Source organism: Physeter macrocephalus, chromosome 9 (genome assembly GCF_002837175.3).
Source record: "Physeter macrocephalus isolate SW-GA chromosome 9, ASM283717v5, whole genome shotgun sequence".
Taxonomy (NCBI): Eukaryota; Metazoa; Chordata; class Mammalia; order Artiodactyla; family Physeteridae; genus Physeter; species Physeter macrocephalus.
In genome coordinates, this window is record NC_041222.1 from 4,240,446 (window position 1) to 4,252,150 (window position 11,705).

Sequence of the window (11,705 nt, forward strand, 5' to 3'; positions counted from 1 at the left end):
GCCATTCCCTCTGAAGGGCTTTCTGTCACACCTAGAATAAAATTCAAAGACCTAAATCCAAAGGCCCTAAATGACCTGTCGCTGACAACCTGCCTGACCCTACAGCCTATTTATCCCTCTTGTTCACTGTGCTCCAGCCACACTGGCCTTGCTATTCTTTGAGTACAGGGAGCTCCTACCACGAGGCCTTGGCATTGGCTGTTCACAGAGCCCACGCTCCCTCATTTGTTCAAGTCTCCATTCGAAGGTCAATGTCCAAGAGGCTACCTGGCCTCCCTTTCTAAAATCACAGCCCTGTCACTTCCTAATCCTTTTCCCCTTCTTTATTTTCTAAATAACCCTTATCACTACCCAACATCGTATACAAACTCATTTTCTCTCTTTTTCTTTCTTTTTTTTTTTTTTTTTTTTCCCCGTTAGAATGTAAGTTCTTTGGGAGCGGGAGCTTCTATTCACTGCTATGTCCCCAACATTGAAAACAATGCCAGGTATGTATAGATGCTTAATAAATATTTGTTGATGAAAACTCAGAATCGTGGTACTTGAGAACTGAAGGACCTTGAAAGGCCATCCCAAGTAGCCCCCTCACTGTCCAGATGGAAAAAACACAAACCCAGAGAGACAAAGTGACTTGGCCAGGATCACGTAGTTAACAGAAGAACGTTAGGTCGAATCCTACTCCGGTGTTTGTTGCATCAGCAAGCTGGCCTGTGCCCTCTTCGTACAGCCCACAAAGCTAAGAATGGGTTTTACATTTTTAAATGGTTGAGGAAAAAGTCAAGAATACTATTCTGTGACACATGAAAATTAGATGAATTTTGAATTTCAGTATCCACGAGTTGTACCGGAACATAGCCATGTCCATCCATTTACATATTGTCCATGGCTATTTTCCCACTACAGTTACAGAGTTTAGTGCAACAAAGACTGTATGGCTCACAGAGCCTAAAATATTTACCATCTGCCCCTTCATGGAAAATATTTGCCAACCGCTGCTCTAAAGTATATTCCATTTGTGGAAATGTCTTTCTAAACCTTTGCAGTGTCAACAGTTCCGGTGTTAAAAGCAGAGAATAAAAGCAGCACAGAGGCGAGAGAGTGGTGTCAGTTCCTTATCACATCTCTGGCCCCCTAACTGGCTGTCCGAGTTTAGTAGCATCACTACTGAAAAAAACTATACAAATGCAGGCTAAATTCCCTCACTGTACAGGAGGAAACTTAAGACCCAAAGAGCTTTGGTGTTCTAGCCCCAGCTGTGCAAGCAGGTTAGTCAGGACTCAGTTCAAGTGACAAAAACCCTACTCCAGCTACCTTCTGGTAGGAAATTTATTGGCTCAGGGAACTAAAAAGACCAGGTGTTCGAATGATATGGTCAGGAATCTGTCTATCTCTTGATTGTGTTTTCCTCTGGGTTAGTTTCGTTCTCAGGCAGGCTCTCCTTAATGGTCTCTGGAGAGAGACTTGAATCCCAAGTTAAAAAACACCAGACCTCTCAGAATTTCTCCCAGGACATGGGGGTGCATGTTCCTTCCTCTGCTTTCAGTCTTACTTGGCTAGGATTTCTGCTTAGACAGAATGGCATTTTATTTTTGATATGCCCTGTGACCTTTCTAAGGTAGAAATAGAATTTAAAATTTAACCTTAAAAAACAAAATTAAGTTTACCTTCGCTGAAAACAGGCCTCTCCCCATTAAAAAATTCTGGCCGGCGACCTCAGCAAAAGGAGAGTGGTTCATTCCTCAAACATCTACACATGGCAGGCGTGGAAGGTGTAAAGATGAGGAGGCATGGTCCCTGTGCACTATTGTGTGCCTTGATAAAGGGAAGATGTGGGAGCTGCAGGAGCGCAGAAGGTGGGCACTTGACCAAGCCGGAAAGGGAGGTGAGGGCAGAGATGACTTCCCAGGGGAAGCAGCAGGTGAGCTGAGCGCCGAAGGGTGTTTAAACACTAACCAGGCAAAAGGTTTAAGAAGAGTGTCGGACGGAGAACAAAGCCCAGTGAAGTGATCACGAGAGCTAATCATAAGAGGAGTTAAGACACTTCTGAATACCTCTACCCACAGGATAAGCCAGGAGTATGAGGCCTTCTGCAGTGTGCCCCAACGTACATTCTCCCCCTAACCAGACAAAACTGCTTGTACTCCCCAACACCATGCAGCCTCCCAGTTCCCCGTGTCCTTGTACAAGATGTTTCTTCTACCTGCAAAGTCTCTTCCGTGCGCCTTGTCCCCATGTGTCTCTCAGACACCTCCCTACCCATCCTCACACCCCCCCCCCAAGGCAGTTCACTGCCTTTCTGCTTCTGAAGTGCCTGGCTCTGCTTTAGGACTCATCACTCTATCTATATAGAGATTTATTTATTTATAATTTAAAAAATGATTCTCACTGAAAATAGACGAGCCTTGAGGACAAGCTGCTTCCCCATGAACTCGGAAAGTACACCAGTCAACTCTCTTCTGTATGTGGAGTTAATCCTGGATGCTGGAAATTTTCAACTCCTTTGGCTTCAACTGCCATCCCTGCACGGATGTCTCTGAAGTTCCTTTCTCTCTTCTGAGCTAGTTCCAGCCTCTCTTCTGAGCTACAGCCCGATCTGTCCGGTTCACTCCTGGGCACCTCCACCTGAATACTCCCCTGGTACCTGAACCAAAACCGAGCTCGTTACGCCCCCTTGCCGCTCCCCAGTTGCTCCTGTGTTCCTTGTCTTTGGGAACGACATAATGTTTATTAAAAATAAATTAAAAATTAGAAACCTGTGAGTTTTCTTTGACATTTTCCTTTCCCGCACTCCCCAAATCCAGTCTCCTAGTCAACTTTATATATTAAAATTATATATGATGTTATATAGAATCATATATTACATCAATATTTTATTTTATATATGATCCTATGTAATATCATATACAGCTTAAATATATAAAGATTAGGAAACTGGATGTGTTATTGCTATATGTATAGTTATAAATGTATATAATATATGATCATATATAACATAATAAAGTGACATATAATAATTAACTTTTCATTATGTGCCCTTTTTCCATCCTTGTCCCTGAAGCTGCCTCATCACCTCTCCCTTAGGTTATTGCAGTATCTTCAGGACTCAGGGAACGACTCATCCCCTTCAAATCTATCCTCAAGCCACTGCTTAAGTCATCTTTCCAAGGCCGCAGTTTGACCATGGCCCTTCACAGTGTATATTTGGAAGTTGAAATGCCTTAGCATGCTATACAAGACTTCTCCCAGGCTAGCCTACTTTTAAGCCTCATCTACCCTCTGCTGGAAAAAGATTAAGAAGAGAGATTCATTTCAAACAGTGTGGCCAGGGCAGAATTCTTTGAGGAGGGGACATCTAGCCCCTTGAGGACACCCCAGTTAGCTAGAGCCTCCCGTGCCCCATTACACTCTCTTCTTACAATGACTATGGCACTCGGTGACGGAGTGCTTACTGGATGCCAGGTCAGTGCCAGCTTCTCAACTCAGAGATTCATCTTGCTCTCTTGGAATCATCACAGCCCTTGTAAATCGGTTCTCTGTTAAGGCCTATTTTGTGGTTGAGGAAACTCAGGCTCATGGAGTTTGTCACCCGCCTTAGGTCCCGCAACCAGTGTGTAATAGACTCAGGTGTTAACTCAGGCGACCCGGCTCCGAACCCAGATTCCCTAACCACTGCATGATGCCGCGTCTGCAGGGACAGGATGCTGCTTCCTGTAGAACTGTTGACTCGTAGACCCATAGCTTTCAAGAGGACTCGCAGCTCCTCCGCTTAGCACTCAGCCCTCCCCGATCTGACTCCTAGCCACCTCCCCAGCTCATCTCCCAACACTGCCCCAGCAAACCACTGACTGGGCACCCACCCTCCATCCTGATCCAACCCCTCCCAGCCCTAGCCTGCCTCAGATTTACTCATCCCTTAGGACTGCACTGAAAGGTCACCCCCTCTGGGACGACTTTTCTGATCCCTAGCCCATGAGCCAGTTTCAATGCCCCTCCTCCTTGCTTCTCTAGCACCCGTGCTCCCCACTGCGTAGCACCTGTCCTGCTACACTGCAAATGCTGGCTCTCTTCTCGCCCTGTAGACTGGGCTCCTCACGGTTTACTGTTTCCTGTGCTTCGTCTGGAGCCTGGCACAGAGTCAGTGCTTCATAAATGTCTGCTGACTTGAATTTAAACAGTGGACGTCAGAACTGAAAGAGGGCTGAACGACTTTGTGATCACAGCGGCTCACATTTGCCATATACTTTGAAGTCTAAAAGCCCTTGCACACTGATTATCTCATGTACCCTCTGGGGTTATTATCCCCATGGTTTAGGAAGCTGATAAGTGACTTGTCCAAGTTCACCCAGCCAGGAAGTGACTGGGCTGGGATTTGACCTCAGGTCTATCTGACTCCAAGGCTAGTGGTCTCTCCATCACTTCCACAATCATCTGATTCGAATAACACACACACATTTTACCGATGAGGACGCCGAGGCCAGGAGAGGTCAATTGCTTGCCTAGGGTCATGTGGTCCGTACCGCATCCTGTGCGCTTTCCTCTACTCAAACAGGAAGTGCCCAGGAAGGTGACAGGTGAGGACTGGGTCCTGAGCCAGGGAGGGGAGCGCTGCCCGTGTCTTTTCCTGTCACCTCCTCCCATTTGTCACAACCTGTATGTTTAAATATTGTATTTAGTATTTACTCTGAAATGCCTTTCATCTGATGTCCCCCCGCGCTCACCAATTTAGCTGTCAGAGTAAATAAATGTGAAGTTGGGTCTCCAGCCTCCCCCAGCTCGCATTACCTGCCTAGAATTACTCCCCGGTGGGGCGGAACCGCTGCTGGGGGCGCTGCCACAGAATTCACCGGTTGCTAATGAAGCCTCTTTTTAAACCCAAATCTTGGACGGTGACTCAGGTGGAGGAAGATTGCAAAACTCACCCCAGGGGATGGGATGACCACATCCTATTTAGGGACCAGGAGAAAGACTGAGGTGAGAACTAGAAGGCATTATACATGCAGGGTGCTTAGGACGTGGTACATGTAGGATGCTGCTGGCGTTACATAGGTCGACTACTGATGGCGTGATACACGTAAGGTGCTTATACTGTGCCAGAAGTAGAAGCAACACTTTTAAGATATTAGTTTTTAATATACGGTTAATTGTCTCCACAATCCTGAGAGGTAAGTACTGTTATTCCCTTTTTGCAAGTAAGGAAACTGAGGCTCAGAGAAGCTAAGTGACCTGCCCACAGTCTCCCATAGGAAGAACCCCAGGATTCTGATAGAATGTACTGAATTTGCTAATCCTGATTTTGCCAAGGTCACTCCTATCCGGACTCTCTTTCCTGCTGGAGTCGGGAGTTGCTGGAAGAGATTTCTCTTTCAGATCAATTTCACTTCTGTCCTCTTTGAAGTCAGGCAAGCCCTGGGTTGGAATAATGGTTCTGCAGTTATTCAGGAGAATATTTGATTCTTTGGTTGACTTATGCCCTGCCTTCCTCCATAAAAAATTTCTTTGATGTGGCACCTACTAGAATAACAACTGGAAAAGGCAGCCAGTCCGCAGTAACAATGGCTAATATTTATTGGCTGCTTTCTGTGTGCTAGGCACGGTTCTGAGCCCTTCTACATGAATCATTTGCTTAATTTTCACAAGCGTAAGAAGTGCACTCTGCTATCATTCCCACTTTACAGATGAGGAAACTGAGACTGAAGAGTGGCTGAATAACTTGTCCAGGGTCCTCCAGGTCGTAAGGGGCAATGTCAAGACTGGCACCATGGCAGTCCCACTCCAGAGTATTTGTGCTTCCCTACTGAGTTTAATGCCTGTTATTCTAGTTTTGATTTTCTGAGTGCCATATCAGAATTCAGGAGCAGAATTGCATAGTAGGTAAGAGTTTGGGTTCTGGAGTCTGAGTGCTAGAGCTTGAAATGAGGCTTCTGTAAGCTTGTTTCCTCAACTATGAAATAAGTATAATAATATAACCTCCATGCAGAGTTATTGCAAGGGGTCAAGAGGATAATGCATGTAAAACAGTGCTTGGCACATAAGTGCTCAATAAACAGTAGTTTTATTATTATTATTATTACCACCACCACCACTTACGGAGCGAATCCTTCATGTTCCTTCTCATAGGACAACAACAGCTTGTTTGTCCAGCCTCTGAATCTTGGCCGTCATCTCTCTACCTGGAATAATTTCTTCTCTCCCAAGAATGCATTCATATTTCATCTGCCCTTTCGTTTTAGCTCAAGCCTCTTCCACACCTCTTGCCTGCAAAGCCAGTACCATCCTCATGGCCTCTTCTTTCCTGGAGTCTTTCTGCACTCACACATCTGACATACGTGCAGCTTCATATGATGTTCAATGACCTCCCACTTCCCCCACCTACCCAGAGGGGAGGAGATAAAGTCACCCGACCATTATTTCCATTTTGAAGATGACAAAGCAAGCTTAGCCCGTAAATGATGAGGCCAGGAGTCATAACCAGGTCTTTTGACGGATAATATGGAAAATGTGGGGGGGGGGCACATGTGTGTCTGTGTGTATGCATAGAGTGGACGTGGTCATGTATGTAGCCTAGAAATCAAGAGCATAAACTCTGATGTCAGATGAATCTGGTTTTGAGTTCTTGGACCTGACCATTATTAGCCATGTGGCACCATTTTGGACATATCACATGATCTCTCTGAACCTCAGTTTCTTCATCAGTGAAATGGGTACAATAAGAGACACTACCTCATAGGGTTATTGTGAAAAAAAAAAAAGTCATGATTGTAAAATGTTAAGCCTGTCCTGGAGTAAAGTACCAAGGAGTGGCTGCTGGGTTTATTATGTTCAAAAAAGATATTTGAGGAGGAGGATGTTGTTTGTCTGTGGTCATGTGGATGTTTGAGGGTGCGTGGGTATGTGTGTGCATATGCACCAGCTTTCGCATTGCAATTGTGCTCTTAGTAGAAAAGATTAGGGTCCAGGGACTTCCCTGTTGGCACAGTGGTTAAGAATCCACCTGCCAATGCAGGGGACACAGGTTCAATCCCTGGCCTGGGAAGATCCCACATGCCCCGGAGCAGCTAAGCCTGTGCGCCGCAACTACTGAGCCTGTGCCCTAGAGCCCGCGAGCCACAACTGTTGAGCGCTCATGCCACAACTACCATGGCTCAGGCGTGGCTAGAGCCCATGCTCCACAACAAGAGAAGCCACCACAATGAGTGGCCCCCGCTCGCCACAACTAGAGAAAGCTGGCGCGCAGCAATGAAGACCCAACGCAGTCAAAAATAAATAAATAAAATAAATAAATTTATATATTAAAAAAAAGATTAGGGTCCGAAGAGAAACTTTTCACTCTGAATGTCTGTATCTGAGAGCAACAAATGGCTGGAAATGCAGCGGGTGGGAAATGCCATTGGCTGAGGCTGGGGCCATTTTCGTGTACCTTGGTGTCTGTAAAAAAACAGAGATTTGTCTCTTTCGAGGATACAGGTGTGAGTCTTTAGTATTACACTGGAGGGCAGATACCCTTGTCTGCCTGTGTCTGCTAGGATGTGCCTGTAGTCACGGCATGACTGAAGCCGTGACTACTGGGAATCCTGTGTCTGCAGAGGTGTGTAGGCTGTTTCTGACTATAAATGGTTACCTTGCCACCTGTAGGGATATGTGTGTATATCTGAGGGTGTCTGAGTCGAGGACACAGGGTTTTCCATGGGTTTGGAGCTCCGTGGGAGTCTGTGCTCTCTTAACTGTGGATGTGTGTACACATGTAAGAACAGTTGTGTGGGGTGTTTACATCTGTAAATGAGGGCAATTAGGGAGGTGATGGTATGTGCGACTTGGTGGAGGTGGGGTGTGTAGTGTCTGTAGGGCCAGATCTAAGTGTGCATGTTTGTTTTCGGAAGATGATGTATATTCACATGTCTCCCTAAGCTCAGTTTGTGTGAGAAGGGCATTGAGTCTGTGAGTGTCCACTTGTGCGTGTATGTAGTATGTTAGTGTGTGTGAGGCCTTGTCTTTGAGTTTGAGGCTTCTGTGTCTGAGTCTTTGGGGGCTGTGTCTCCTATCTAAATGCCTGGGCCTCCTTGCTTTCCCCACCTCTCTCACTATCAGTAGAACCCTAGAGAAGGTGAGATGGCATTAGACTGGATAGCTCAGCACATTCTGCAAAGAAGGGGGTGTCCCAGGCAATCCCTCCCTGGAGAATTCAGGGGAACACCCCCCCCAACCCAGCCCAATCCCATTTAGGATGGGATGTAGCCCAAGCCCTGAGGAACTGGTGTGCTCTTTAGTTACCACGGAGCAGAGGCAGCGCGCAGGTGTGCGAGGATGTGTAGATGTCTTGTGCTCCTGTAAATGATGCGAACAGGTCATCATTTGCATCAGATGTACACAAACGTAGGAGGCGTGGATTGCATCAACGGAGTATAATGTGTGACTTTATATGAAACCCAACTCGGCCCAAGGTGTGACCATGGGTCCCTCTTGTACCGGTAAGTGGGGCTGTGCCTGAGGTCGGTGGGTGCCCCTTGAGGGAGGGGCGGTGGTGAGAGCTGGGTGCGTGTGTGCCGGAGGGTGCCTTTGTATGTCAGCGTGTCTCTGAGTCTCTCCGTCAGCAGCTCTGAGTTTCTGTGTGTCTATATGTCTGTGTGTGTCTCTGGGTCGCCGCCTCGCTGCTGTGTCTCGCTCTCCCTTGGCGGGGAGGGGATTGGTCACGCATGACTCATCTTGAACCAAGCGGGGCTCCAGCGGCAGGGCAGCCGCCGCCGCAGCTGGAGGGGGAGGAGGACGAGGAGGAGGGAGAGGAGGAGGGAGAGGAGGAGAAGAAGGAGGGGGCGGGGGCCTCTCCAAGTTTGTCGGGACCTTCTTCCGAGACAGCGGCGGAGGCAGCCAGGGAGGCCAGGGCTGCGCACGGGCCGGGGCTAGGGGCGGGGGCGGGGGCTGCGGCCGGGACCGGGCCCGGGGCGGCGGGGCCGGCGCCTCCGCTCTCCTCCTGCTCCTGCTTCAGCCTTTGCTCCCCCTGCGGCCGTGGCCCCCCTTGGCGCGGCTCTCCGCGCTGCGCGTCCGCTGAGCCCGCCGCTCCCCGGCCCATGTACTGGAAGCATGAGAACGCCGCCCCGGCGCTGCCCGAGGGCTGCCGGCTGCCGGCCGAGGGCGGCCCCGCCACCGACCAGGTGAGCGAGCGAGAGAGCGAGTGGGTGAGCTGTCCGGGCCGGGGGGGGGCGGCCCTCTCCAAGTTTGTCGGGACCTTCTTCCGAGACAGCGGCGGAGGCAGCCAGGGAGGCCAGGGCTGCGCACGGGCCGGGGCTAGGGGCGGGGGCGGGGGCTGCGGCCGGGACCGGGCCCGGGGCGGCGGGGCCGGCGCCTCCGCTCTCCTCCTGCTCCTGCTTCAGCCTTTGCTCCCCCTGCGGCCGTGGCCCCCCTTGGCGCGGCTCTCCGCGCTGCGCGTCCGCTGAGCCCGCCGCTCCCCGGCCCATGTACTGGAAGCATGAGAACGCCGCCCCGGCGCTGCCCGAGGGCTGCCGGCTGCCGGCCGAGGGCGGCCCCGCCACCGACCAGGTGAGCGAGCGAGAGAGCGAGTGGGTGAGCTGTCCGGGCCGGGGTCGGACAGGGGCCGAGACCCAGCCGGGCCGGGCCGGGCCGGGTGGCGGGCGGCCGCAGAGCGGAGGGGTGCTGGGGCGCGCTTGGGATTGTGTGTATGTGAGTGTGTGAGCATGCAGGAGCGCGAGGGGGGGGGGTCGCCGAAAGCGGGAACACATTATGCAAATGTTGAAGGAATTTCTCAAAAAGCGATTTAGCAAAGACACAGGCGAATCAAGAGGAGGCGAGGCGGGTATTGTCCGTCTGAATAGGCGCTGATAGCGCCGATGCGCCGGGGGTTGTGCGGACGCAAGGCTGAGAATCTCGGCGCGGGGCCGGTCCCGGGCGCTCCGAGGGGCTGAAGGGTGCTTTTTCCTCTTCTTGGACGCCTCCGTTTTCTCTTTTTGGTCCCGTTTCGGCCCCGATCTAGCCCCTGTTTTGCTCTGGGTTTCCCTCCGACTGGCCCGCGAAAGGCGCCTGAATCCGAGTCGGCATCGCCGCGCGCGCGGGGTGGACGGGCTGACGCTCCCAAGGCTCCCGGTTTTATTTTCCTCAAGCGCCCACCCCCCACCTCTTTATTTTCTTTCTTTCTCTCTTTTCTCCTTTTTGCATTTTGTGTCGAGAGGAGGAGAAGGGAGCGAGGAAGGGGGTGGGTGGATGGAGAAAAAATTCGATTTTTAATTACTACCATTAAAAAATCAAATTTGCAATTCTTTGGGCGGCCTGATGGATCTCACTGATTGACAGTTGGAATTGACACTCTGGCTACCTCTTATCTTGGGCATTCACGACAATTTCTAATTGCAGGTAGTTTGTATGTGTGCGCGTGTTTTTTTTCCCCCTCAGAGGCTTGTATTGCAAGGGAACTAAGCGATTACTTCAAGAGCCACGGGTTAAGTGCAGGGAGAGGGGGAGAGAGAGGGAAAAAACCCAATCCAAATTCAAATTGCTTCATTAGAGAGACACCGCTTTTGTGGGGAAGGGCTTTAAATGCCCACTACAAAGTTAGGACTCATTGTTCCACGCCGGTTTATATAACAGGCGCGGGGAGGCGCTGGGCTCAGGCTGCGCGGAGCCAGTTCTGCAGCCGCCGCCGCCTGCGTTCCCTCCCCCCTCCCCCAGGTGATGGCCCAGCCAGGGTCCGGCTGCAAAGCGACCACCCGCTGCCTTGAAGGGACCGCGCCGCCCGCCATGGTGAGTTCGTTCGGCCCTGCTTTCGGTCCCCGGTCTCCCGGCGGCCGGGCCCTGGGGAGCTGACCCGGCTTTCCGTCCTCGAACAGCTGCCCGCGCGCTGGGGGACTCCCGGAGGGCGCCGCCCCTCTCTGAGCCTCGGTTTCCTGGCCGGGAATGTGAGCTTTGACCGCTCCTGGCACCTAGGAAGCGCGTGCTAAAAGTTGGAGCCGTCCTGTCCTCTCCAGTAGGCCCTTCCATTCCTGTCCTGTAGCCCGTGGCTTGTCGTTTCGGGGGCATTTCGTTGTTAGTTGGTTCGCTGAGGCCCCAGGTTTGTCTCGGAGGCAGCAGCAACGCTGGGCACCTGGCTTAGCCCTCAGCTCAGAGCGCGCTCTCCCTCTTTCCCCACTGCAGGCTCAGTCGGACGCTGAGGCCCTGGCAGGCCCTCTGGACAAGGACGAGGGTCGGGCCTCTCCCTGTACGCCCAGCACGCCATCTGTCTGCTCACCGCCCTCTGCCGCCTCCTCCGTGCCGTCTGCCGGCAAGAACATCTGCTCCAGCTGCGGCCTCGAGATCCTGGACCGATATCTGCTCAAGGTGAGACGGGGGCGGAGTGTTGCGTGTGTTGGCGGGGTGTGGGTTGCAGCCCAGAGGACTGCAGGGAAACTGTGCCGGCTCCAGGTCCACTAAATTCGAAACCTGGCTCATCCCTGCCTGACTGCGTGGCTTCGGGCAAATCGCAGCGTCTCTCTGCGCTCCCGGGTTCCTGTCTGAAAAGTGGGCAGAGTTGATTTCTACCTCCCTGAGTCTGTGTTACAGAGGAAAAGTGGGGAAGTCCCATGTACCTTCGGAGCTCTGGCGTATCTGTCTGCAGACGGGGCCGGGGAGGCTGGGGCCGGGCGTGAAAAGAGGCCCGCGCTGAGCCGCCCCCCATCTCCGCCCCCTCCCCAGGTCAACAACCTCATCTGGCACGTGCGGTGCCT